This window comes from Pseudophryne corroboree, chromosome 5 (assembly GCF_028390025.1).
Source record: "Pseudophryne corroboree isolate aPseCor3 chromosome 5, aPseCor3.hap2, whole genome shotgun sequence".
NCBI lineage: Eukaryota > Metazoa > Chordata > Amphibia > Anura > Myobatrachidae > Pseudophryne > Pseudophryne corroboree.
Window position 1 is genome coordinate 664,657,272 of NC_086448.1, and position 27,821 is coordinate 664,685,092.

The 27,821-nt window shown below is 45.3% G+C and overlaps 1 protein-coding gene and 1 long non-coding RNA gene across 2 annotated transcripts in view; both read right to left on the minus strand.

The window, feature by feature from the left end:
- ALKAL1 (ALK and LTK ligand 1) overlaps window positions 1-27,821 on the minus strand; it is a 170,286-nt gene that overhangs the window by 111,340 nt on the left and 31,125 nt on the right. The gene's annotated exons all lie outside the window — the stretch shown is intronic.
- LOC134928223 (uncharacterized) lies at window positions 7,790-17,120 on the minus strand. The gene is made up of 3 exons (XR_010177859.1): window positions 16,644-17,120; window positions 15,427-15,519; window positions 7,790-8,021 (listed from the first exon to the last, which is right to left on the minus strand). It is a non-coding gene; the product is annotated as an uncharacterized LOC134928223 (long non-coding RNA).

The following is a 27,821-nucleotide window of genomic DNA, read 5'->3' on the forward strand; positions in this document are numbered from 1 at the left end:
CACAGATTATCAATTCGTCCCCACTGGAATCCACCATCTCAGCTCCCTGTGTACTTTGTGGAAGCAATTGCTGCTGGTGAATGTCTCCACGGAGGAATTGATTATAATTCATTTTAATGAACATCATCTTCTCCACATTTTCTGGATGTAACCTCGTACGCCGATTGCTGACAAGGTGAGCGGCGGCACTAAACACTCTTTCGGAGTACACACTTGTGGGATTGCAACTTAGGTAGAATAAAGCCAGTTTGTGCAAGGGCCTCCAAATTGCCTCTTTTTCCTGCCAGTATAAGTACGGACTGTCTGACGTGCCTACTTGGATGCGGTCACTCATATAATCCTCCACCATTCTTTTAATGGGGAGAGAATCATATGCAGTGACAGTAGACGACATGTCCGTAATCGTTGTCAGGTCCTTCAGTCCGGACCAGATGTCAGCATCAGCAGTCGCTCCAGACTGCCCTGCATCACCGCCAGCGGGTGGGCTCGGAATTCTGAGCCTTTTCCTCGCACCCCCAGTTGCGGGAGAATGTGAAGGAGGAGATGTTGACAGGTCGCGTTCCGCTTGACTTGACAATTTTCTCACCAGCAGTTCTTTGAACCCCTGCAGACTTGTCTCTGCCGGAAAGAGAGATCCAAGGTAGGTTTTAAATCTAGGATCGAGCACGGTGGCCAAAATGTAGTGCTCTGATTTCAATAGATTGACCACCCGTGAATCCTTGTTAAGCGAATTAAGGGCTCCACCCACAAGTCCCACATGCCTAGCGGAATCGCTCTGTGTTAGCTCCTCCTTCAATGTCTCCAGCTTCTTCTGTAAAAGCCTGATGAGGGGAATGACCTGACTCAGGCTGGCAGTGTCTGAACTGACTTCACGTGTGGCAAGTTCAAAAGGTTGCAGAACCTTGCACAACGTTGAAATCATTCTCCACTGCGCTTGAGACAGGTGCATTCCACCTCCTATATCGTGCTCAGTTGTATAGGCTTGAATGGCCTTTTGCTGCTCCTCCAACCTCTGAAGCATATAGAGGATTGAATTCCACCTCGTTGCCACTTCTTGCTTCAGATGATGGCAGGGCAGGTTCAGGCGTTTTTGGTGGTGCTCCAGTCTTCTGTACGTGGTGCCTGTACGCCGAAAGTGTGCCGCAATTCTTCTGGCCACCGACAGCATCTCTTGCACGCCCCTCTCGTTTTTTAAATAATTCTGCACCACCAAATTCAAGGTATGTGCAAAACATGGGACGTGCTGGAATTTGCCCATATTCAATGCACACACAATATTGCTGGCATTGTCCGATGCCACAAATCCACAGGAGAGTCCAATTGGGGTAAGCCATTCTGCGATGATCTTCCTCAGTTGCCGTAAGAGGTTTTTAGCTGTGTGCGTATTCTGGAAAGCGGTGATACAAAGCGTAGCCTGCCTAGGAAAGAGTTGGCGTTTGCGAGATGCTGCTACTGGTGCCGCCGCTGCTGTTCTTGCGGCGGGAGTCCATACATCTACCCAGTGGGCTGTCACAGTCATATAGTCCTGAGTCTGCCCTGCTCCACTTGTCCACATGTCCGTGGTTAAGTGGACATTGGGTACAACTGCATTTTTAGGACACTGGTGAGTCTTTTTCTGAGGTCTGTGTACATTTTCGGTATCGCCTGCCTAGATAAATGGAACCTAGATGGTATTTGGTACCGGGGACACAGTACCTCAAACAAGTCTATAGTTGGCTCTGCAGTAATGATGGATACTGGAACCACGTTTCTCACCGCCCAGGATGCCAAGGCCTCAGTTATCCGCTTTGCAGCAGGATGACTGCTGTGATATTTCATCTTCCTCGCAAAGGACTGTTGGACAGTCAATTGCTTAGTGGAAGTAGTAAAAGTGGTCTTACGACTTCCCCTCTGGGATGACCATCGACTCCCAGCAGCAACAACAGCAGCGCCAGCAGCAGTAGGCGTTACACTCAAGGATGCATCGGAGGAATCCCAGGCAGGAGAGGACTCGTCAGAATTGCCAGTGACATGGCCTGCAGGACTATTGGCATTCCTGGGGAAGGAGGAAATTGACACTGAGGGAGTTGGTGGGGTGGTTTGTGTGAGCTTGGTTACAAGAGGAAGGGATTTACTGGTCAGTGGACTGCTTCCGCTGTCGCCCAAAGTTTTTGAACTTGTCACTGACTTATGATGAATGCGCTGCAGGTGACGTATAAGGGAGGATGTTCCGAGGTGGTTGACGTCCTTACCCCTACTTATTACAGTTCGACAAAGGCAACACACGGCTTGACAAATGTTGTCCGCATTTCTGTTGAAATACTTCCACACCGAAGAGCTGATTTTTTTGGTATTTTCAGCAGGCATGTCAATGGCCATATTCCTCCCACGGACAACAGGTGTCTCCCCGGGTGCCTGACTTAAACAAACCACCTCACCATCAGAATCCTCCTGGTCAATTTCCTCCCCAGCGCCAGCAACACCCATATCCTCCTCATCCTGGTGTTCTTCAACACTGACATCTTCAATCTGACTATCAGGAACTGGACTGCGGGTGCTCCTTCCAGCACTTGCAGGGGGCGTGCAAATGGTGGAAGGCGCATGCTCTTCACGTCCAGTGTTGGGAAGGTCAGGCATCGCAACCGACACAATTGGACTCTCCTTGTGGATTTGTGATTTCGAAGAATGCACAGTTCTTTGCTGTGCTTTTGCCAGCTTAAGTCTTTTAATTTTTCTAGCGAGAGGCTGAGTGCTTCCATCCTCATGTGAAGCTGAACAACTAGCCATGAACATAGGCCAGGGCCTCAGCCGTTCCTTGCAACTCCGTGTGGTAAATGGCATATTGGCAAGTTTACGCTTCTCCTCCGACGATTTTATTTTAGATTTTTGAGTCCTTTTTTTACTGATATTTGGTGTTTTGGATTTTACATGCTCTGTACTATGACATTGGGCATCGGCCTTGGCAGACGACGTTGATGGCATTTCATCGTCTCGGCCATGACTAGTGGCAGCAGCTTCAGCACGAGGTGGAAGTCGATCTTGATCTTTCCCTATTTTTGGAACCTCAACATTTTTGTTCTCCATATTTTAATAGGCACAACTAAAAGGCACCTCAGGTAAACAATGGAGATGGATGGATACTAGTATACTTATGGATGACGAGTGACTGCCGACACAGAGGTAGCTACAGCCGTGGACTACCGTACTGCGTCTGCTAGTATAGACTGGATGATAATGATATAAAATATATATATATATATATCACTACTGCAGGACAGGTATATATTATATAATGACGGACCTGCTGGACACTGTCAGCAGACTCCTAAACTACTAGTATGAAGAAGATAGAAAAAAAAAACCACCACAGGTAGGTATACAATTATGGACGAGCGACTGCCGACACAGAGGTAGCTACAGCCGTGGACTACCGTACTGCGTCTGCTAGTATAGACTGGATGATAATGATATAAAAAATATATATATATCACTACTGCAGGACAGGTATATATTATATAATGACGGACCTGCTGGACACTGTCAGCAGACTCCTAAACTACTAGTATGAAGAAGATAGAAAAAAAAAACCCCACCACAGGTAGGTATACAATTATGGATGAGCACTGCCGACACAGAGGTAGCTACAGCTGTGGACTACCGTACTGCGTCTGCTAGTATAGACTGGATGATAATGATATAAAAAATATATATATATCACTACTGCAGGTATATATTATAATATAATGAATGACGGACCTGCTGGACACTGTCTGTCAGCAGAATGCGTTTATAGAATAAAAAAAAAAAACACCACACGAGTGTTTAACTTTTTCAGGCAGACAATATACTGGTGGTCACTGGTCAGTCACACTGGCAGCAAAAGTGTGCACTGTTATGTACTCCTGCTATAACTGCTCCCCAGTCTCCCCACAATTAAGCTGTGTGAGCAGTGAGCACTCAGCACAGTCAGATATACATAGATGATATTATCAATCATGCAGCACACTGAGGCTGAGCACAGATATGGTATGTGACTGTGTATCGTTTTTTTTCAGGCAGAGAACGGATTTTAAATAATAAATAAAACTGGTGGTCACTAGTATAACTATCAGCAAAACTCTGCACTCTCTGAGTACTCCAGTCCTAATGCTCCCCAAAATTACTAAAATTAAATTACTAGTAAATCAAGTGTCTCACTCTCTATCTAAACGGAGAGGACGCCAGCCACGTCCTCTCCCTATCAATCTCAATGCACGTGTGAAAATGGCGGCGACGCGCGGCTCCATATATAGGATCCGAGTCTCGCGATAGAATACGAGCCTCGCGAGAATCCGACAGCGGGATGATGACGTTCGGGCGCGCTCGGGTTAACCGAGCAAGGCGGGAAGATCCGAGTCTGCCTCGGACCCGTGTAAAAAGGCTGAAGTTCGGGGGGGTTCGGATTCCGAGGAACCGAACCCGCTCATCTCTAGCTGTAATACAGTCAAAACTGCATCATCAGTAGAGCGATTCTCTCTATAAGCAAATTAGAAAGGATCAAAATTTGATGAAAAATTAGATTTAATGGGTGGGATTCAAATGAAATATCACGCCCAATCTCCTTTCTAAAGTGATCCCCGTTACAGCGCATATCGTGCCCATAGTAATGAGATTTAGCTGCGTAAATGGTTGGGTACCCTCGCTACCGTGGGGATAGCGAGCTGAAATTATTATACCAAGCCCATCAGCAGAAACAGAACGGGTGTGGAAGGAGGTGAAAAGAATTGAATACCGCCCAATATGTCTTAACATCAGGCGTTCGAAGCACTTCATAACCAAAGAGGTCAATGCAATAGGACGATAATCGTCTAAACATTTGTGCACACTCTTTTTCGCCACAGCAATAATAGTCATTGCTTTGAAACATTTGGGAACTAAACATTGATGTAAAGATACATTAAAAAGCAACGTAAAGAACCCACTAACTGATCACTACAGTCCCTAAGGATTTTACCCTGTATCATATCAGGACCAGCAGCTTTGCCTATAGTGACACCACGCAAACATCTCAAGCGGTCTTGTTCAAGTATTATGGGAACCTCACCTAATCTAGTCTTGAGAGTTTCAACACTAGACTTGTTATTCTTGTCAAATCTAGAGTAAAAAGTATTCAACTCTTCCACTAGAGAACTATTCACTGCCCCTTGCTCTGCCTTTTTTGGTTTATAATCAGTAATTTCTTGCAGACTCGGCCACATACTCCTGGTATTGTTACATTGACTAAACTTAACCTCAATTCTTCTGGAGAAATCAATTTTAACCTTTCTGATTCCTTTCCTCAAATCAGCCCTAGCTGCTGCATACATCACTCTATCCTTCATTTTAAAAGCCTTATATCTATAGTCCTGACTAAAGAGCGTACCTCAGCATTCAGCCAGGGTTTCTCATTTGCATAAACCTTAAAACACTGTTTCATGGTTACACTCTCAACGCAGCAGCTTATATAGCCTAGTACCATAGTTGCTAGGAGATCAACATCAATATCCCCTCCTATCATAGACTCCTCAATTAACACTTCCCAATCTGAAAATGATAAGGTGTCCTCTAATCGCACCACCGCATTCTGAGGCCATGTTAGGACAGACTTTCTGGTGGGCCTAATACGTCTAACCAATGGTTTATACGTAGGAATCAGTAATAATGAGATATGATCTGATTTCCCAATATGTGGAGAGGCAACAGTCTCATAAGCAAAGCCCATATTCGTATAAAGTTGATCCAGAATGTTTACACCTCGTGTCGGAACATGGACATACTTATAAAACTTCGGAAAGACTAGTTATAGATCAGCCTGGTTAAAATCACCTGCTATAATAAAAGCACCATCCACATATTTGGATTGTAACCCTGCTAAAAAATCATACAAGGTGTTTAACGCACAATCCGTATTTGCCTGAGGACATATATAAACAGCCGTCACTAAGACAATAGAATATTCCCTAGGCAAATAATAAGGCCTACATTTAATTGTTAAATATTCCAAATCCTCTGAACAGTAAGATTTAATCAAAATAGCATCTGAGCACCACTTATTATTCGCGTAAATGCAGACTCTGCCACCTCTAACTTTACCCAAGGCGCTAGTTCTGTCTACTCTAAATAAAGTCCTGTCCGCAAGAGTCAGTTCTACATCAGGCTCAGAACTATTTAGCCACGTTTCAATAAAAATCATAAGTGAACCGTTCCGCAAATGACGCTTATTGGTTATTTCCATTTGAATGTCATCCAATTTACTAGGCATAGACTGGACATTTGCAAGGAATAAACTGGGCAAAGGAGGCTTTAGGGGGCAGAGCTGTAGTCTGGTTTTAGACCAAGACCTCTTTCCTCGCTTCTGCCGCCTCTCTCTTCGCGGGCGCCGTTCCCAGCCTCCAGCAAAATCGGGCTCCCAGCGAACCCCCCAGTACCTTGATCCTTGGCCAGCTCTCCTATGATGTTGGTAATGATAGTGACTACGACTACCTCCACCTCCCTGGCCGGTATCTACGTCCAGATGCTGCAGCTCTCGCCATGCCCTCCGTCCAGAAAGTGTAACCGGCGTTCTGGATGCACTCCCCACTGGGATCTCACTGCTAGCCACTGCTGCATCCCCTGCATTCATGACAGCGGCCCGGGCACCTCGACCACCGGCCCCAGCTCCGGAGCCAAAGGTCACTTCCGCCCCAGCATACAGGATCCCCGGCTCCGTGCAGCGCTGCAGCAGCCTCAGCAGAACCTCCCGGGGGTAAGCAATCCCCACTGTACCGGAGCAAATGAAATTGATTATGACCAATACTTGAATCCAGCTTGCTCTCCTTGGTATACCATTGTGTGAAAGTCCATTATTTTAAATAAACATTTACATACAAGTGTTATTATATACTGAAAATGCAAGTTGCGTCTAATTACCATATACGATATTCTAAATATCGAAATATGCAATTTGACTTTGACAATTGCAAATAGCATAGGTACAGGAGTTTAAAGCCGCTGTGACCAGGTGCGCCGCCATTCCGTCAATGTGCAGAGTACATAAATAATCAAACAGGAGAACAGTGACTTACAGTTTAAGACAATATAGGTCAATTTAGGTCAAGTACAGGGTAAATAAACATACTGTAGCTATTTTAGCAAATGACACTAAAATAAGTATCAGGATGGCCGAAAACCACAGGATTTGGGGCAGTCAAGGACTATTAAAGTAAGAAAAGGATAAGCACATGAGGGAAGGGGGCCCTACTCGTGAGAGCATACATTCTAAAACGGGAGTAATAAATAAATAAGTACAGTATGTCTTACAAAGCATTAAAATACCTTGCGACTTTCATATTACTTGTATATTATATACAAATACAGTTACTTTAATGGCTACAATGTACAAATGAACTATAACAGGACTTAAAGACACAAGCAACTGGGAATGACCCTATATTGAAAGAATCAAAGTAGGTTCAGCCTACATTAGTACTTTGACCATTTTTTGTCTAGACCAGAAGTTCTCAAACGCGGTCCTCAAGGTACTCTAATGGTCCAGGTTTTAAGCATATTCATGCTTGGCCTCAGGTGACTTAATTAGTACCTCAGTCAATTTGATTCAACCATCTGTGCTGAACCATGGATATACTTAAAACCTGGACCACTGTTGTGCCTTGAGGACCGCGTTTGATAACCTTTGGTTTAGACTTGGGAAGTACTGTAAGCTCATGAATGCTTAATAGGTCAGACTTGTAAAATGATCCTAGTGCATCTGAGCAAAGTGTAACCCTCCTACCCCTTCACTATATTGAGGGCTATGTATAATTTGGCGTGCCTCCACTCAAGCAAATATAGATACACCCGGGTTTGCTTGAGAGAACCCTACCTAATATAGGCAGTGGGTGTTGTGAGTGTCTTGCCGTAGATATTGATTTAATATAGGGAGATCGCCTCACCTACTTAATCCGGTACTTTCTTGGTTTTCAGGTTGCCCTCACGGTACAGGACTCTCCAGGATCAGGATCTCGTGAATACACCGGACAGGCGACCTTAGGTAAGTAACTTTATTGTCACCCTTAACATTTAATTAATCATCATGTAGATCAAATCAAATTATGCTTTACATCCGCTAAAACAATACTTATTACAATATGATGCCACAAAGTCAATGCATGCAATACAAAAAATATAAAATAACCACAGTCTGATGGACTGTGGACCCGGGTTTTACCTTGTACCTTCTGCGCAGTTTACCTAATAAGTTACCTTAAGTGATCACTTTAAAGTTCAATGGTTAGGTGTGGCCACAACTGTTGTTTTAAAATCCAATAGTGGTATTGTAAATAGGGTACCAAACTACTAGTCACTAAGAGTTAGTAAGATATCCAGGCCGTAGCAGCACAATATCCTGCGTATGTAGAAACAATGTATCTTTAGTCGGTTGAATCTGTTTCTATCTCAGAAATTAACCCATGTGAGTCGTCAACAATAGCGCTTGGATTTACTCTCAAATTCTTGTCTCCCTATAATAACTTGTGGAGAGTAATAATGTCTTCCAGGGTCAATTACGTGGCGAATTAGTAATCCTGTGCTATTCCTAGGAACCTTCTGATAGCGAAAAAGGGAGAGCATGCAATTAGTTGCTGTCTAGCTGGCAATGAAACAGTTAGTAGAGTCTTTGTAGACAGCAGTGTGATGCATAGGATGAAAGCATACAGGGAAGTATGCAGTAGTATTCAAGCTGCCAGTTACATTCCATTAGGCACACATAACCAGTCCCATCCCTATAGCCTGTCAATAATTATGTCTGCGCTGTTTAAGATGAATTATTCTGGTACTAGACTTCATGGGCCTAAGCTCAATAAATGTACCATTGTATCTGGGGTTAGCTGTATAATGTAATTGGTTGTATCTATAACAGGGGTGCTGCTGCGGGAGCTCAGTAGGAGATAATTTTACAAGGCACTCCTGTTCCGCCTCATCGGGGCTGTCCCTGGCCATTGGTTTAGTCTACGGAGTGCAGCCTGCTGAGGGAAGCTTTCAGACCCGCCTCCCGCTGTCACTCGCCGCTCCCGGCCACCTCCCACTGTCACTCACCACTTTGGGGCCTGATTTGTGGGGCAGCTCCGCCTCTTGATCCGCCCAGCGAGGGATAGCGTGGCTGTGGACTCACCAATCTTGCTGCCCACCGCCACACGGGGTCACGATCAGGAGACTCCTCTTCCGCTCCGCCCAGCGGGATTTGCTGATGTCGGAGCCCGTTGCCGCTCGCCGCAGACGTCCACACTGCGGTCTCGCTATCCACTTCACCGGGGGCCGCCGGGGAACTTGATCAGTCTCTCTCCCCCAGAGCCGCCGTCCAGAGCCAGGTCTGTCGCACTTTTTAGAGTCCTCAGGCAGTACACAGCTCTGTCTCCTCCAGCTGAGTCCCAGGCACACCTTCTCCGTCCGTTTAACTGTCGTCTCTCCCTCCAGCTCTCTCAGTTCATCTTTGGCATGCGGGCACTTAACTTCCCTGCATGAGGTACTTCTAGAAAAGTCTCAAGCCCAGCTCATGCCACTTTGATCCCCATGGTCCATATCCCTATAAACCTGGGCTATTATTGTTCTGGACTTCACACCCATGTGTAGTTTATATCATACATATCATACAATTATATACATTTACAATTAGTTCATACCATCACATACATTTATCCCCCATATATGATCATATATTATAGGGGCTACATTCTCCCCCTGGGGATTCCGAAATGCACTGCATCGGTATCACCACCTCTATGATATGCGAGACACCTGGATACTCCTTAACTTTCCTATCAGGTTCCTTTACCGCTTCATATCCCACATCCAAAATAAGGCCATGGCACTACCACCCGAGGATGGATTATCAGGGGAACCTCAGTGGGTAAACCCAATTGTTCATAAGTAAGAATTCTGGGCGGTTTTCTTATCCTCTGGGGCCGTGGAGATGACGGTCCATAACCTAATGTAGTGACGTTAGTACACTCTTCATTACTCGTATTGGTTTCACTAGTACTCCCGATATTATCCTTCCCTGGATTAGTAGATTCTTCCCATTCCTCTTCTTGGTTACTAATCGTATCCACTACCCCCCAGTCTTGGGTGGTTAACTGCACTTCGGACTGTTCTCGGTCCAATTTACTCGTACTACTATGTCCCATGCAGCCGTCATCCTTATAGTATACTCCGCACCCAAACTGTTCCATTTCCAGCTCCCTTTCATCGTCTTCCCGATAGAACGATTCTGGGATGTATGATGAAGGTTTTGTTCTGTGTTTTCCACTTTGATCCATTTGTGGCCTGGACTCATTCCATCTGATATCCTGCGCGATAGGCAGAAGGTGTTGTCTATGATAAGTCACTATCGTCCCCTCTCCGTTCTCCGGAGTTAGCTGATACACAGGAATATCGGGAAGCTGTTTCACTACTACATATGGTTCCTCCTTCCATCGGTTCCTGATTTTCTGCCGTCTAGGAGCACCTAATACTTTGAGTAAAACCCGGTCCCCGGGCTGTAAACAATGCTCTATCACTTTCCGGTCATACTGTGTTTTGTTCCTCTCTCCCATTTTCCCGGCAGTAGTTCGAGCCAATTGGTATGCTTCGTGTAATTGCTGTCGGAGTTGCCGTAAATAATGAGAATGAGAACCCCAAGAAGCAGGGTTAATTTGTGTCGGTAAACACACATCGATGGGTAATCTGGCTTCCCTACCAAACATGAGTAGATAAGGGGAATACCCAGTGGCATCATTCTTGGTGCAATTGTATGCATGGACCAGATAAGTTATATGCTGTTTCCACTTCAGCTTCTGTTGTGGATTCAAGGTGCCAAGCATATTTAATAGGATACGATTGAACCGTTCCGGTTGTGGATCTCCTTGTGGATGGTATGGAGTTGTTCGCGACTTTTTAATACCGCAACAGTGACACAGTTCTTTAATAAGATGGCTCTAAAATTCTCGTCCTTGATCGGAATGTATCCGGGCAGGTAGCCCGTAGTGAACAAAGAATTTCTCCCACAGGGTACGAGCCACAGTCCCCGCTCGTTGATTTGGAGTTACATAGGCCTGAGCATACCTAGTAAAATGATCAGTGACTACCAAGATATGGCTGTCACGTCCATCAGGTCCCTCTAGAGATAAAAAGTCGATGCATACCAGGTCAAAGGGTCCCGAACTCTTTATGTTGACTAGTGGAGCCGTCGTCCGGGGTATCGTTTTCCTCAACACACAGTTTCCACAGGCCTTGCAAAATTGTTCCACGTCTCGACTCATGAATGGCCAAAAGAATCTTTCAGTGACCAGTCCCATGGTTTTTTCCTGCCCTAAATGACCATGATTATCATGTAACGCTTGCAGTACTATGGTCTTATACCTGACTGGTAACACTAGTTGCATTCTTGTAGCGCCTTTAGACCTTCTGGTAAATCGGTAAAGCAATCCTCTCTTTATCCGGAGATTCTTAATCTGTTGAAACAATATTCTAGCTTCTTTAGAGAGGCCTGACATTGGGACGGAGGAAGAGGGCTTCTCCAGGTAGTGTATAATAGGTCCAATGTGAATATCTTTCCTCTGTTCTTGTGCTAGGTCATCTGGTGGTATCCTTTCTAACCCGTCCATGGCAGAAGGGTCCAACCATCGATAAGAGGCCGGGATTGCTTGGGCCGAGGCCCCAGTGGTAACTATAGCGGCCAAGGGTACCGGAGGAGTTGCTCGAACTGGATGACACAGCCCCCTGACCATAGCAGCTGGAACTTCTATCCATTCATCGGAGGAGGTAGAGACTTCGTTATCGACCCTTCTAGATAGAGCATCTGCGTCCTGGTTGTTTACATCTGGTCTATATTTGATAGTAAAGTTATAATTGGATAATGTGGCCAACCATCGATGACCAGTGGCATCCAGTTTAGCGGTGGATTGTACATATGTCAAGGGATTATTATCCGTATGTACAGTAAATGAGGCTCCATATAGGTAGTCATGGAATTTTTCACTAATCACCCATTTAAGGGCCAAAAACTCCAGCTTATGTACTGGATAACTCCTCTCACTTCCAGATAGACCACGACTGACATATGCAATAGGCCTGAGCTGTCCATCCCTCCACTGGTACAGCCCTCCCCCAAGTCCCTCAAAGGAGGCGTCGATGTGAACTTCATAAGGGAGTTCAGGGTCGGCATACGCTAACACTGGTGACTTTGATAGACTCTCTTTTAAGTGGATAAATGCCTCCTCACATTCGGCGTCCCACCTATCTCCAAAAGTTTCCCGAGGGCATAAGTACTCTTTTGCCTCCTTGGTGTGGGGCTTTCTTTTCTGGGCACTCGGTGGATATCCTCTGGTCAGATTGGTTAACGGTCTAGCCAATTTAGAGTATTGCGGCACAAATTTCCTGTAATAGCCACAAAACCCTAAGAAGGACCGGAGATCCTTAAGGTTTTTAGGTCGTGGCCAATTTCTCACCGTGGCTACTTTGTCTGGATCAGTAGAGACCCCCTCCCGGCTGACAATATGTCAGAGGTACTTTACTGTAGATCGACACAATTGGCATTTCTCAATAGAGAGCTTTAACCCGCGACATTGAAGTCTGTCTAAAACCTTTAAGAGTCTTTCATTGTGTTCTTCCAGTGTCTTTCCGAATACTATGATATCGTCTAAATAAACCAAGACTTCTCTGTAGCACATATCGCCTACGGTCTTCTCCATAGTCCTCTGGAAGGTGGCTGGCGCTCCTGTGATACCCTGTGGCATTTTTAGAAATTCAAAAAATCCGATTGGACAGATGAAAGCGGTCTTAGCTCTATCCTCGATGTTCATCGGAATCTGGTAATAACCGCACCTCAAGTCCAAAACGGAAAACCATTGGCTGCCTTGTAGACAATCCAATGCCTCTTCAATTTTCGGTACGGTATATTGATCCGGCACTGTACGGCTATTTAAGGTCCTGTAATCAATGCACAGCCGAATCTCTCCACTTTTCTTCCGTGCAACAACAATGGGGGATGCATACTGGCTCTCTGAGTCAGCAATCACCTGTTTCTCCAGCAGATTTCTTAGATGCGCCCGCACATCCTCGAAATCTGCTGGAGCTAATCTCCTAGACCTTTCCCTAAATGGGGTGTCATTGGTTAATTTAATACGATGCTCTACATCCTTTGCCGTTCCTAGGTCCCACTCACTTTGGGAGAATACCGACTCTCGCAGCTGTAATTGTTCCAATAGTAGACTTTTGTTCCTTGCGTCTATGTCGCTACCTTGGAAACAGGCCTCCAGCTTGTTGACCCCTGAATCGGGTATGGATGTACCGGTCTCTGAACCAACTTCTCCTTGTCGACACTGCGCCATATGACTGTCTATCTTGATCGGTAAGTCATTCAAGTCTTGTTTCTCACACCATTTTATGAGACTCTTATACATATTGGTGTTTGTCCCAACAATCACTGGCAGATCTCCATTATCTCCGGGGGAATCCGGACAAACCAATGCCACAAACGGTACCATTTCATTGGGGGAAATCAACCCAGGGTCGAAGGTAATTTGAGTGATAATATATCCTAAATAGGGGTATTTTTGCTCACTCAACCCCCAGATGGTGAGTCCACTAAGAGGATGTATGGGTACATCCTGTAAATGGGTCTGATACCAGGATTCAAATATGATGGATATTTGTGATCCACTGTCCAGCAGGACTGTACAGGCGTGTCCGTTGATCATAGCCTTTATTCTTGGTGCATGGCCCATCAGGCTCTCAGGAGTTTCATTGGACCACTGAGCACTCCCCATGGCATGTACAGTAATTATTGGGGAGCCTGTGAGGGGTCCACAGAACTCCCGTTGGAGTTTTCCGGTGGGGACGGTCGTCTCCGGTAACTATTGCTATTACTATTTCCTCTTCGGAAGTGTCCATACATGGGGCACTCAAATGATCTATGACCCGATTGTCCACAACTATAGCAAATTATGGGGAATCGACTTTACCGCCTTACACTTATTCCCCTCCCAGAGTCAGGATGTATCCCCTGACTATAAGGAGGATTAGTCTGTGGGGCTATTAGCTGTTCAATTTTTTTATTCTGCTCCTCTATTAACTTCACCAGTCGCTCATCTATAGAGGGTGGAGAAGGGGTCGGTACAACTACTTTGACCTTCTTGATGGTTCTCTCACGGTTTTCTATTTGTACCTCTTCCAGTTTCACTTCTCGCACGAGCTCATTCAATGTCGGAGGCTGATTAGCATTCATGGTGCATCGGAGCCTTTGCGCTACAGGACTGTTGGTTAATGCTCCCTTTAGTACCTGTGTGAGTCTTCTTCTGTCCACCGCCTCCTTCTCGATCACCCCTTTATCTACAATCTTGCATATTAACCTATCGACTCTATACACGTAATGTGTCAAGGTTTCTCCAAGCTCCTGGTATGTATGGTTGAGTCGAGCCAGTAGATCACCTACGTCTTCCAAGGTACCAAAGGAAAAATCTAGAGCCTCCACATAGTCTTTCAGAGTAGCAGTGGGATTGCTCCTCCGCGTGGCTTGAATCACCCCCATAGCCGGCCCTCGTAGGCTTTCAACCACCCGCTGCCGTTTAATATGTTCAGGGCACTGCCACTCTTCAGAATGTTGCGTGGCTGCCTCCCTCCACAGCTCGTAGGTCTCCTCCCCTGCTGGTACCGGTGTGATTCCCGAGAATATCCTAAGTCGACGATATCCGCCTTCGAAGTGCCACCTCTCTAAGTGGCTAACCATCTTGCCCACGACAGTTTCTACCTGATTCTCCACAGCTTCCTCAGGGTGGGTGAGTTGATCAGTATCAGGGCTGGTGGTCGGGACACCACATCCGAATTGTGGTTCCCCAGTTCCTTGTTCATCACCAGATGGACCATCTTCTTCTCCACTAGCGTTCCTTTCAGGCCACACCAGGTGGACTTTCCATCCCGGGACTCCATCCACCACCACCATGCCAGGGAGTAACATTGGATCTAGTGGGTTCTTATTAGTGATTAAAATAGCGGTAATAGTACCTTTGGACCCTTTCCATTTATCGACAATACTCGGCTCACTAACTCCATAAAGAAATTTCACCGCATTGAGCATACTATCCTCACTAGCACTGGTCAAATTTCCTCTCAATCCGAAGCTACATTCGACATCTATATCCTTCTCTCTGCACCAACAAAAAATATCTTCCTTACTAATCCCCTCCATTCTATCTGTCTGGTAAACAGAGACCCCTGTGTCCGGATCTCAGCAGTGCCTCCAAATGTAACCCTCCTACCCCTTCACTATATTGAGGGCTATGTATAATTTGGCGTGCCTCCACTCAAGCAAATATAGATACACCCGGGTTTGCTTGAGAGAACCCTACCTAATATAGGCAGTGGGTGTTGTGAGTGTCTTGCCGTAGATATTGATTTAATATAGGGAGATCGCCTCACCTACTTAATCCGGTACTTTCTTGGTTTTCAGGTTGCCCTCACGGTACAGGACTCTCCAGGATCAGGATCTCGTGAATACACCGGACAGGCGACCTTAGGTAAGTAACTTTATTGTCACCCTTAACATTTAATTAATCATCATGTAGATCAAATCAAATTATGCTTTACATCCGCTAAAACAATACTTATTACAATATGATGCCACAAAGTCAATGCATGCAATACAAAAAATATAAAATAACCACAGTCTGATGGACTGTGGACCCGGGTTTTACCTTGTACCTTCTGCGCAGTTTACCTAATAAGTTACCTTAAGTGATCACTTTAAAGTTCAATGGTTAGGTGTGGCCACAACTGTTGTTTTAAAATCCAATAGTGGTATTGTAAATAGGGTACCAAACTACTAGTCACTAAGAGTTAGTAAGCTATCCAGGCCGTAGCAGCACAATATCCTGCGTATCTAGAAACAATGTATCTTTAGTCGGTTGAATCTGTTTCTATCTCAGAAATTAACCCATGTGAGTCGTCAACAATAGCGCTTGGATTTACTCTCAAATTCTTGTCTCCCTATAATAACTTGTGGAGAATAATAATGTCTTCCAGGGTCAATTACGTGGCGAATTAGTAATCCTGTGCTATTCCTAGGAACCTTCTGATAGCGAAAAAGGGAGAGCATGCAATTAGTTGCTGTCTAGCTGGCAATGAAACAGTTAGTAGAGTCTTTGTAGACAGCAGTGTGATGCATAGGATGAAAGCATACAGGGAAGTATGCAGTAGTATTCAAGCTGCCAGTTACATTCCATTAGGCACACATAACCAGTCCCATCCCTATAGCCTGTCAATAATCATGTCTGCGCTGTTTAAGATGAATTATTCTGGTACTAGACTTCATGGGCCTAAGCTCAATAAATGTACCATTGTATCTGGGGTTAGCTGTATAATGTAATTGGTTGTATCTATAACAGGGGTGCTGCTGCGGGAGCTCAGTAGGAGATAATTTTACAAGGCACTCCTGTTCCGCCTCATCGGGGCTGTCCCTGGCCGTTGGTTTAGTCTACGGAGTGCAGCCTGCTGAGGGAAGCTTTCAGACCCGCCTCCCGCTGTCACTCGCCGCTCCCGGCCACCTCCCACTGTCACTCACCACTTTGGGGCCTGATTTGTGGGGCAGCTCCGCCTCTTGATCCGCCCAGCGAGGGATAGCGTGGCTGTGGACTCACCAATCTCGCTGCCCACCGCCACACGGGGTCACGATCAGGAGACTCCTCTTCCGCTCCGCCCAGCGGGATTTGCTGATGTCGGAGCCCGTTGCCGCTCGCCGCAGACGTCCACACTGCGGTCTCGCTATCCACTTCACCGGGGGCCGCCGGGGAACTTGATCAGTCTCTCTCCCCCAGAGCCGCCGTCCAGAGCCAGGTCTGTCGCACTTTTTAGAGTCCTCAGGCAGTACACAGCTCTGTCTCCTCCAGCTGAGTCCCAGGCACACCTTCTCCGTCCGTTTAACTGTCGTCTCTCCCTCCAGCTCTCTCAGTTCATCTTTGGCATGCGGGCACTTAACTTCCCTGCATGAGGTACTTCTAGAAAAGTCTCAAGCCCAGCTCATGCCACTTTGATCCCCATGGTCCATATCCCTATAAACCTGGGCTATTATTGTTCTGGACTTCACACCCATGTGTAGTTTATATCATACATATCATACAATTATATACATTTACAATTAGTTCATACCATCACATACATTTATCCACCATATATGATCATATATTATAGGGGCTACAAAAGTTTGCACTGACTTGTGATAAGTGAATGATGTTGTTGTAAATTACGCTCGGCACATCGTCTTTAATTGTACAAAATTCCCCATGTTATCTTTATGCATTACTCATTGAAGACAGGGGGAATATAACATACAGTTTTTCTTTGTCACTTCATTGTGTCTGTACAACCACTAGTGCACACTACAGAGAAGTTCTAAGATAGAAGTTTTAATTGCCAAATAAATTGGCACATAGTATCCCATTCATTAGGTTTAAAGAACAAAAATAATGGCAGCATTCACATCTTTGGAGCATGCTATAGTAAATCATATTATAGAAAACTGGATACTTATTAAAATGGTATGTTTTACTTTCACATAAAACAAAAATGACACTCAATACAGTGGAATAATAACCAATACTTAATCTAAATTAATGAAAATACAGTAACCAAATTGTGCGCTCCAAGGGGAGCATTTGTCATAAACTCTGTCCTTTTACCACTTAAAGTAGTAATCAAATCCTTGTAGTACTTGGCGTGTGTGTTCTGACACACAGGCCAATTGGCTGTAAGGAATTGTAAAGTCTGGCAGTGTTTCCTTGCGAGTCTAATAGAGATTATCCAGTAAAATGTCTCTAGTCCTGACCGGACTGTGAGGGTTTCTTTCAATGTCTGTTTTAAGTAAATAAATTAGTTACAGAGGACGGCGTCCTGTGTTTATGACAAGTGCTCCCCTTGGAGCGCACAATTTGGTTACTGTATTTTCATTAATTTAGATTAAGTATTGGTTATTATTCCACTTTATTGAGTGTCATTTTTGTTTTATGTGAAAGTAAAACATACCATTTTAATAAGTATCCAGTTTTGTTTAGAATTCATTCACAAGTACTCAGAACTGTAGGGGATGAGCGCAGTCAGGTGAAAACCATATATCCACATTGAACCAAAGGGCAAGGACACCCTTTTGACTAGCAGCACAGCCCATACAGCAAAACCACCCCAGTGCGCAGATTACCTCCCTTTTGTCATATTATAGAAAAAACTTGATCCAGTGCATCTGAATAAATCCGATTGCATCCATGAAGGCTTCCCATATGTCATGATGAGGAATATCTTAATGGGGTTGACCTTAAATCCTCTAGCAACTCATGAATGGCATTTAAATATGGGAACATACTAATAAGGTCTTAATGGACAATTTTGTTCCCTTATCCAAATTGGCCTGTCATAGCACAGAGTGTGACTAGTCAAATTACTGACTGAGTACAGTTCAAAGCAGATATAATTGCTTAGAACACAAACAGTATGGTTGGATCTCCATCAGCTCAGAACATTCAGGTAACAGTTGTTTATGGGAAATAACCACAGTACTGACAGTACTCTATGTGGAGTAAGGCTTGACAAGTATTAAAAGTATTGTAACAATCCCAAGAAGAATCAGTAAACTACAGCTAAACTGGCAAGTGAAACACATGGATGCAGAATTAGCACATACAAGGGGAACATACTAATTTGCTGCAACATGTGCCAAAATTATGGTTGTTCTTAAAAGCAAAAAGGACTCCAGTCTATGAGCAAGAAACAATACACAAGTGCTACTGAAAAAAACGGGACTATCCTGTGAAAATCGGGAGGCACGCCTTAATGCACAGGGTCTTATCCAGAAGCAGGGAAGAGCTTATTGATAGAGGGGCTAATTCGGAGTCAGCTGTATCTCTGTGCATTTGTAGATGTAAATGGCAAGTTTTTGCATACAGCACATGTTCAGATGCGAAGTCATGCTATCCCTCCAGGAGTGTCGGCTAGTACAAACCACCCCTCTACTGCCTAACCCTAACCCTCCCCCTGGACCCTAACCCAGAACCCCTATATTCAACTTCGGGATGTCGGCTGTTGGTGATCCTGGTGCCGGTCTCCTGAGTGTTGTCGGAATTCCGGTGTCGGTCACTTGACCACCAGCATCCCGACAGTCGGGATGCTGAATTTATCCCCTGTAGTCTTCTGAATCATGCATATGGTTAAAGGAAGTCTGTTTCTGACAAATCTTTTGCACCTTGCATGGAGCTAATGTAAGAAACAATACTAATAATGGTGGTTCAGTGGTCGGCTTAAATATAAGGACGCACCAACCCCAGCATCAGCCTTACAGATTCTTGCATTAGCACAAGGTAGTAAATCAGTCATCTGTAGCTGCCCACAACTACAGACATTATCTCTACAACTTAGAATCAGCCCCAAAAATCACAGCACTACATTAAAGACAAAGCGTGCGAGTTCTCTCAAAATAAATAAACAAATCCTGAATGCTGGATCACACTTGGCTTAGAATAAGAGCAAGTTTTTTTTCCGGGTAGGTTTATAATTACTGCAATTTTGTCTTATAAATGTCGGGCACTTTGCCCATTACACTTCTGTTGCTATACTTTTGCACACACTGGCGTATCTATAATAGGTGCAGTGTGTGCAGTGTACATGGGCACCTGAGTCCAGAGGGGGCCCCCACCGCACACGCTGCACCCATTTTCTAAATACTCACCCCTCCGGAGTCCCTCGCCGATGTCCGCGGCAGTTTTAAAACTCTGTGAAAATGGTGCAGTGGCCATTTTCATGGAGTTCTGCGCGTGCGCAGTACAAAAATCACTTGGAAAATGGCCGCCGCTCCATTTTCCCGGAGATCTGCGCATGCACAGTAGAGTCTGAGCGCTCCAGTGCTCAAACTCCCAGCACTGCCGGCAGAGAGGAGGGGGCCTGAACGTAGAAGGCTGTACCCGGGCTTCCTCCTCTCTTAGGGGGTCATTCCGAGTTGATCGCTCGCTGCTGATTTTTGCAGCGCAGCGATCAGCTGAAAAAAAAGGCATTTCTGCGCATGCGTATGCCCCGCAATGCGCACGCGCGATGTACGGGTACAAAGCCCTTTGTGGTTGAGCTCAGGTTCTAACAAAGTTTTCCATCGCACTGGCGGTCACTAGAAGATTGACAGGAAGGGGACGTTTCTGGGTGTCAACTGACCGTTTTCAGGGAGGAACTGCACAAACTGTTTTTGCAGAGCTCGGCTGCACATGCATTCGCACTTCTGCTAAGCTAAAATACACTCCCCAGTGGGCGGCGGCATAGCGTTTGCACGGCTGCTAAAACTAGCTAGCGAGCGATCAACTGGGAATGACCCCCAAAAAGCGCTCCTGTTTGCACAGGTATTCTATGCAAACATATTTATAAATAAACTCCAACGTGTTTTTGCATATCATTTCCCCTAACTTCAACTAGAATATCAGAATCAGCGCCGTAACTAGGTGTGTGCCGAAGGGGCATTGCCCACAGCTCACACCTAGTTAGAGCGCTTTTCCCCTCTGCGCTCCCGCGCCCTCTCTTGGCCCGCTCTGAAGCCGCTGCCTCCGGGTTACCCGCTGCGGCCGGAGAAGAGCCGCTTCCGCCGGGGTGGACAGCCGCTGCTTCCGCCGGGGGTGGGGGAGAGTCGCTGCCTCCGTTACCCACTGCTGCCGGGGAAGAGCCGCTTCCGCCGGGGGGGGGGGAGAGCCGCTGCTTCCGCCGGGGGTGGGGGAGAGTCGCTGCCTCCGTTACCCACTGCTGCCGGGGAAGAGCCGCTGCCTCCAGGTAAGCCACGTACGCTGGGGGGGGGGAGAGCCGCTGCCACCAGGGGAGAAGCGCTGCAGCGGGGGAAGAGCTGCTGCCGCCGGGAGGTAGTCTCGCTGCTGCCGGGGGGGGGGGGGGAGAGCCACTTGCACCGGGTGAGAGAGCTCAGCCACTCAGCTACAGATGTGGTTGACAATAAAAAGTGGTCGCTGTCTGCTGTAATGTGTAAGAAGGGGACGCTGTCTGCTGTAATGTGTAAGACGGGGATGCTGTCTGCTGTAATGTGTAAGCAGGGGATGCTGTCTGCTGTAATGTGTAAGAAGGGGACGCTGTCTGCTGTAATGTGTAAGAAGGGGACACTGCCGTAATGTGTAAAAAAGGACGCTGTCTGCCATAATGTGTAAGAAGGGGATGCTGTCTGCTGTAATGTGTAAGAAGGGGATGCTGTCTGCTGTAATGTGTAAGAAGAGGATGCTGACTGCTGTAATGTGTAAGAAGGGGACGCTGTCTGCTGTAATGTGTAAGAAGGGGACAATGTCTGCCGTAATGTATAAAAAAGGGACGCTGTCTGCCGTAATGTGTAAAAAAGGGGAATCTGTCCGCCATAATGTGTAAAAGGGTGTCTACCTGGTGTAGTGGCGCTACTGTGTGGCGTAATTTGAATAATGGAGACTACTGTGCACCGTTATATGAATTGGTATTATTTTGTGGCCACACCACTCCCCCATGAAGCCACGTCTCTATATTTTTTGCGCACGCCTATGGCGCGCACTGCCCGTTTTGCATGGGGCGGGGGGGGCGCCGATGCCGTTTCTTGCACACAGCGCTGAAATGTCTAGTTACGGCACTGATCAGAATATACTTGTTAAAGATGTTTGCAACAAAGTGGATCATCAACAATGCATCTATTAATAAGAAATAATAATAAGACTATACTATTAATAAATCTTTTGATGATATATTTGTCACATGCATGTAAATGGGTATTACTTCTCTGGATACCAGATTTTTTTTTTAATGGTTGCAACTGACTAGAAGAAACAGAACCGAGCTTACTGTATCTCTAACCACTTCTCTATGCATGGCATACTAAGAAGGTTTTGTAATATTGGGGTGAATTCAATTGCGTTGCATTTGCTCAACCTAATCAGTTCATCAACCGCCACTCTTTATGGCAACGGGATCTGAAACAAAAGTGTTTGCTACCCCATTGGGTAGCAAGCATTTTGTGTGAATCGGGCATTTGGCTGGCCGAAGGGTTCGAGACAGGGTGTCGTTGGACGCTGCAGCAATGGCAATTCTCACCCTTCACTGGCAATTGAATTCCCACCTGTAAATGTAATCATGCTTGACTACATTTACAAAAAAAGTTTACTGTATAATGTTATATTGTAAATACTGGTATAAAGGTTCATTGACCCTTTATTTTTTATTTTTCATTATGTTTAATTACTTTTTTATTTGGGTGGATGTGTAGTATTTCTGGTACAGAAATGTGTCTCCCATCTATACCATTTTACTAATGCTTACTATTTTTGATCGCAGAGTTTAATATTATTTATTTGTGCTACTTTCATTCTTACATGAGAAGTAATATTGCACCTGCTGTAGTAAGAGAGTTTTTTTTTTTCAAATCAAGCCTGAAAGCGAATGTGCGTTTTGCTATCAAAACAAAATTTTCCTTATGCTTAAGATCTGGTCTATCGGATGTATGCTTGGCATAAATTTTGTCCATCTATGACTGGTTCAGAGCTAAATGCATCTAACTGAGCATATGGGCATAAATGTATTATGAGTGTCTTTTTAGAAGTATGTAATCCATATTTAGCTATTCTCCCAGAAGTTGTGGGAGACTCCAAATTTTTTGGGTTGTTCCCCGCACCCCTGGGAGAGAGGCTGGATCTCTCGAATCCCACCCACTTCCATAGTGAAGCAGGTAGCATGTGGAGAAAGCACGGGGAATCTCAGCTCCGGTTTAAGGGGGCTGGTATATATTATGCAAAATACCCCCCTCCCTTGCTGACCCATGAATTTTGGCATTTTGCCACTACGGGGGTGGGACCTAATGACGTGTTAGCCCAGTTCCGCCCCCTGAAATTGCCCTCAGAGACTCCTCTTTGGGCTTCTCCAGGTGAGGAGTCCTAAAAAGTAGTTAAGTATGTATGATGCAACCACCTCAGCATAAGCCCCATTATTTTCCCATATAAATGTAAATATTGGGGCTCATTCAAAGATTGTCACAAAATTAGTGTAAAGTAGTCTTGAATCACATACAAAAATAATGCATTTATTAGAGATGAGCGGGTTCGGTTTCTCTGAATCCGAACCCGCCAGAACTTCATGTTTTTTTTCACGGGTCCGAGCGACTCGGATCTTCCCGCCTTGCTCGGTTAACCCGAGCGCGCCCGAACGTCATCATGACGCTGTCGGATTCTCGCGAGGCTCGGATTCTATCGCGAGACTCGGATTCTATATAAGGAGCCGCGCGTCGCCGCCATTTTCACACGTGCATTGAGATTGATAGGGAGAGGACGTGGCTGGCGTCCTCTCCATTTAGATTATAAGAGACTGAGAGAGATTTACTGGAGCTGACTAGGAGGAGTACTGTTACTGTAGAAGTGTAGAGACTGAGTGGAGAGAGTTTACTAGTGAGGACAGTGCAGTTTACTTTATAATCCGTTCTCTGCCTGAAAAAAGCGATACACAGCACACAGTGACTCAGTCACATACCATATCTGTGTGCACTGCTCAGGCTCAGGCCAGTGTGCTGCATCATCTATTATCTATATATATTATTATATATATCTGTCTGACTGCTCAGCTCACACAGCTTATAATTGTGGGGGAGACTGGGGAGCACTACTGCAGTGCCAGTTATAGGTTATAGCAGGAGCCAGGAGTACATAATATATTATATAGTGAGTGACCACCAGACACACAGTGCAGTTTATTTAATATATCCGTTCTCTGCCTGAAAAAAGCGATACACACAGTGACTCAGTCAGTCACATACCATATCTGTGTGCACTGCTCAGGCCAGTGTGCTGCATCATCTATTATCTATATATAATATTATATATATCTGTCTGACTGCTCAGCTCACACAGCTTATAATTGTGGGGGAGACTGGGGAGCACTACTGCAGTGCCAGTTATAGGTTATAGCAGGAGCCAGGAGTACATAATATATTATATAGTGAGTGACCACCAGACACACAGTGCAGTTTATTTAATATATCCGTTCTCTGCCTGAAAAAAGCGATACACACAGTGACTCAGTCAGTCACATACCATATCTGTGTGCACTGCTCAGGCTCAGGCCAGTGTGCTGCATCATCTATTATCTATATATAATATTATATATATCTGTCTGACTGCTCAGCTCACACAGCTTATAATTGTGGGGGAGACTGGGGAGCACTACTGCAGTGCCAGTTATAGGTTATAGCAGGAGCCAGGAGTACATAATATATTATATAGTGAGTGACCACCAGACACACAGTGCAGTTTATTTAATATATCCGTTCTCTGCCTGAAAAAAGCGATACACACAGTGACTCAGTCAGTCACATACCATATCTGTGTGCACTGCTCAGGCTCAGGCCAGTGTGCTGCATCATCTATTATCTATATATAATATTATATATATCTGTCTGACTGCTCAGCTCACACAGCTTATAATTGTGGGGGAGACTGGGGAGCACTACTGCAGTGCCAGTTATAGGTTATAGCAGGAGCCAGGAGTACATAATATATTATATAGTGAGTGACCACCAGACACACAGTGCAGTTTATTTAATATATCCGTTCTCTGCCTGAAAAAAGCGATACACACAGTGACTCAGTCAGTCACATACCATATCTGTGTGCACTGCTCAGGCTCAGGCCAGTGTGCTGCATCATCTATTATCTATATATAATATTATATATATCTGTCTGACTGCTCAGCTCACACAGCTTATAATTGTGGGGGAGACTGGGGAGCACTACTGCAGTGCCAGTTATAGGTTATAGCAGGAGCCAGGAGTACATAATATATTATATAGTGAGTGACCACCAGACACACAGTGCAGTTTATTTAATATATCCGTTCTCTGCCTGAAAAAAGCGATACACACAGTGACTCAGTCAGTCACATACCATATCTGTGTGCACTGCTCAGGCTCAGGCCAGTGTGCTGCATCATCTATTATCTATATATAATATTATATATATCTGTCTGACTGCTCAGCTCACACAGCTTATAATTGTGGGGGAGACTGGGGAGCACTACTGCAGTGCCAGTTATAGGTTATAGCAGGAGCCAGGAGTACATAATATATTATATAGTGAGTGACCACCAGACACACAGTGCAGTTTATTTAATATATCCGTTCTCTGCCTGAAAAAAGCGATACACACAGTGACTCAGTCAGTCACATACCATATCTGTGTGCACTGCTCAGGCTCAGGCCAGTGTGCTGCATCATCTATATATATTATATATCTGTCTGACTGCTCAGCTCACACAGCTTATAATTGTGGGGGAGACTGGGGAGCACTACTGCAGTGCCAGTTATAGGTTATAGCAGGAGCCAGGAGTACATATTATATTAAAATTAAACAGTGCACACTTTTGCTGCAGGAGTGCCACTGCCAGTGTGACTGACCAGTGACCTGACCACACTGACCACCAGTATAGTTAGTAGTATACTTATATTGTGACTGCCTGAAAAAGTTAAACACTCGTCGTGTGACTTCACTTGTGTGTTTTTTTTTTTTTATTCTATAAAAATAAAACTCATTCTGCTGACAGACAGTGTCCAGCAGGTCCGTCATTATATAATATATAATATATACCTGTCCGGCGGCAGTAGTGATATATATATATTTTTTATATCATTTATCATCCAGTCGCAGCAGACACAGTACGGTAGTTCACGGCTGTGGCTACCTCTGTGTCTCTGCACTCGGCAGGCAGTCCGTCCATAATTGTAATACCACCTAACCGTGGATTTTTTTCATTCTTCTTTATACATACATAGTTACATAGACATCTTCTCTTTATCAACCAGTCTATATTAGCTGCAGACACAGTACAGTACGGTAGTTCACGGCTGTGGCTACCTCTGTGTCTGCACTCGGCAGGCAGTCCGCCCATAATTGTATACCACCTAACCGTGGTTTTTTTTTCATTCTTCTTTATACATACATAGTTACATAGACATCTTCTCTTTATCAACCAGTCTATATTAGCTGCAGACACAGTACAGTACGGTAGTTCACGGCTGTGGCTACCTCTGTGTCTGCACTCGGCAGGCAGTCCGTCCATAATTGTATACCACCTAACCGTGGATTTTTTTCAGTCTTCTTTATACATACATAGTTACATAGACATCTTCTCTTTATCAACCAGTCTATATTAGCTGCAGACACAGTACAGTACGGTAGTTCACGGCTGTGGCTACCTCTGTGTCTGCAGTCGGCAGGCAGTCCATAATTGTATACTAGTATCCATCTCCATTGTTTACCTGAGGTGCCTTTTAGTTGTGCCTATTAAAATATGGAGAACAAAAATGTTGAGGTTCCAAAATTAGGGAAAGATCAAGATCCACTTCCACCTCGTGCTGAAGCTGCTGCCACTAGTCATGGCCGAGACGATGAAATGCCAGCAACGTCGTCTGCCAAGGCCGATGCCCAATGTCATAGTACAGAGCATGTCAAATCCAAAACACCAAATATCAGAAAAAAAAGGACTCCAAAACCTAAAATAAAATTGTCGGAGGAGAAGCGTAAACTTGCCAATATGCCATTTACCACACGGAGTGGCAAGGAACGGCTGAGGCCCTGGCCTATGTTCATGGCTAGTGGTTCAGCTTCACATGAGGATGGAAGCACTCAGCCTCTCGCTAGAAAAATGAAAAGACTCAAGCTGGCAAAAGCAGCACAGCAAAGAACTGTGCATTCTTCGAAATCCCAAATCCACAAGGAGAGTCCAATTGTGTCGGTTGCGATGCCTGACCTTCCCAACACTGGACGTGAAGAGCATGCGCCTTCCACCATTTGCACGCCCCCTGCAAGTGCTGGAAGGAGCACCCGCAGTTTAGTTCCTGATAGTCAGATTGAAGATGTCAGTGTTGAAGTACACCAGGATGAGGAGGATATGGGTGTTGCTGGCGCTGGGGAGGAAATTGACCAGGAGGATTCTGATGGTGAGGTGGTTTGTTTAAGTCAGGCACCCGGGGAGACACCTGTTGTCCGTGGGAGGAATATGGCCGTTGACATGCCAGGTGAAAATACCAAAAAAATCAGCTCTTCGGTGTGGAGGTATTTCACCAGAAATGCGGACAACAGGTGTCAAGCCGTGTGTTCCCTTTGTCAAGCTGTAATAAGTAGGGGTAAGGACGTTAACCACCTCGGAACATCCTCCCTTATACGTCACCTGCAGCGCATTCATAATAAGTCAGTGACAAGTTCAAAAACTTTGGGTGACAGCGGAAGCAGTCCACTGACCAGTAAATCCCTTCCTCTTGTAACCAAGCTCACGCAAACCACCCCACCAACTCCCTCAGTGTCAATTTCCTCCTTCCCCAGGAATGCCAATAGTCCTGCAGGCCATGTCACTGGCAATTCTGACGAGTCCTCTCCTGCCTGGGATTCCTCCGATGCATCCTTGCGTGTAACGCCTATTGCTGCTGGCGCTGCTGTTGTTGCCGCTGGGAGTCGATGGTCATCCCAGAGGGGAAGTCGTAAGCCCACTTGTACTACTTCCAGTAAGCAATTGACTGTTCAACAGTCCTTTGCGAGGAAGATGAAATATCACAGCAGTCATCCTACTGCAAAGCGGATAACTGAGGCCTTGGCATCCTGGGTGGTGAGAAACGTGGTTCCGGTATCCATCATTACTGCAGAGCCAACTAGAGACTTGTTGGAGGTACTGTGTCCCCGGTACCAAATACCATCTAGGTTCCATTTCTCTAGGCAGGCGATACCGAAAATGTACACAGACCTCAGAAAAAGAGTCACCAGTGTCCTAAAAAATGCAGCTGTACCCAATGTCCACTTAACCAC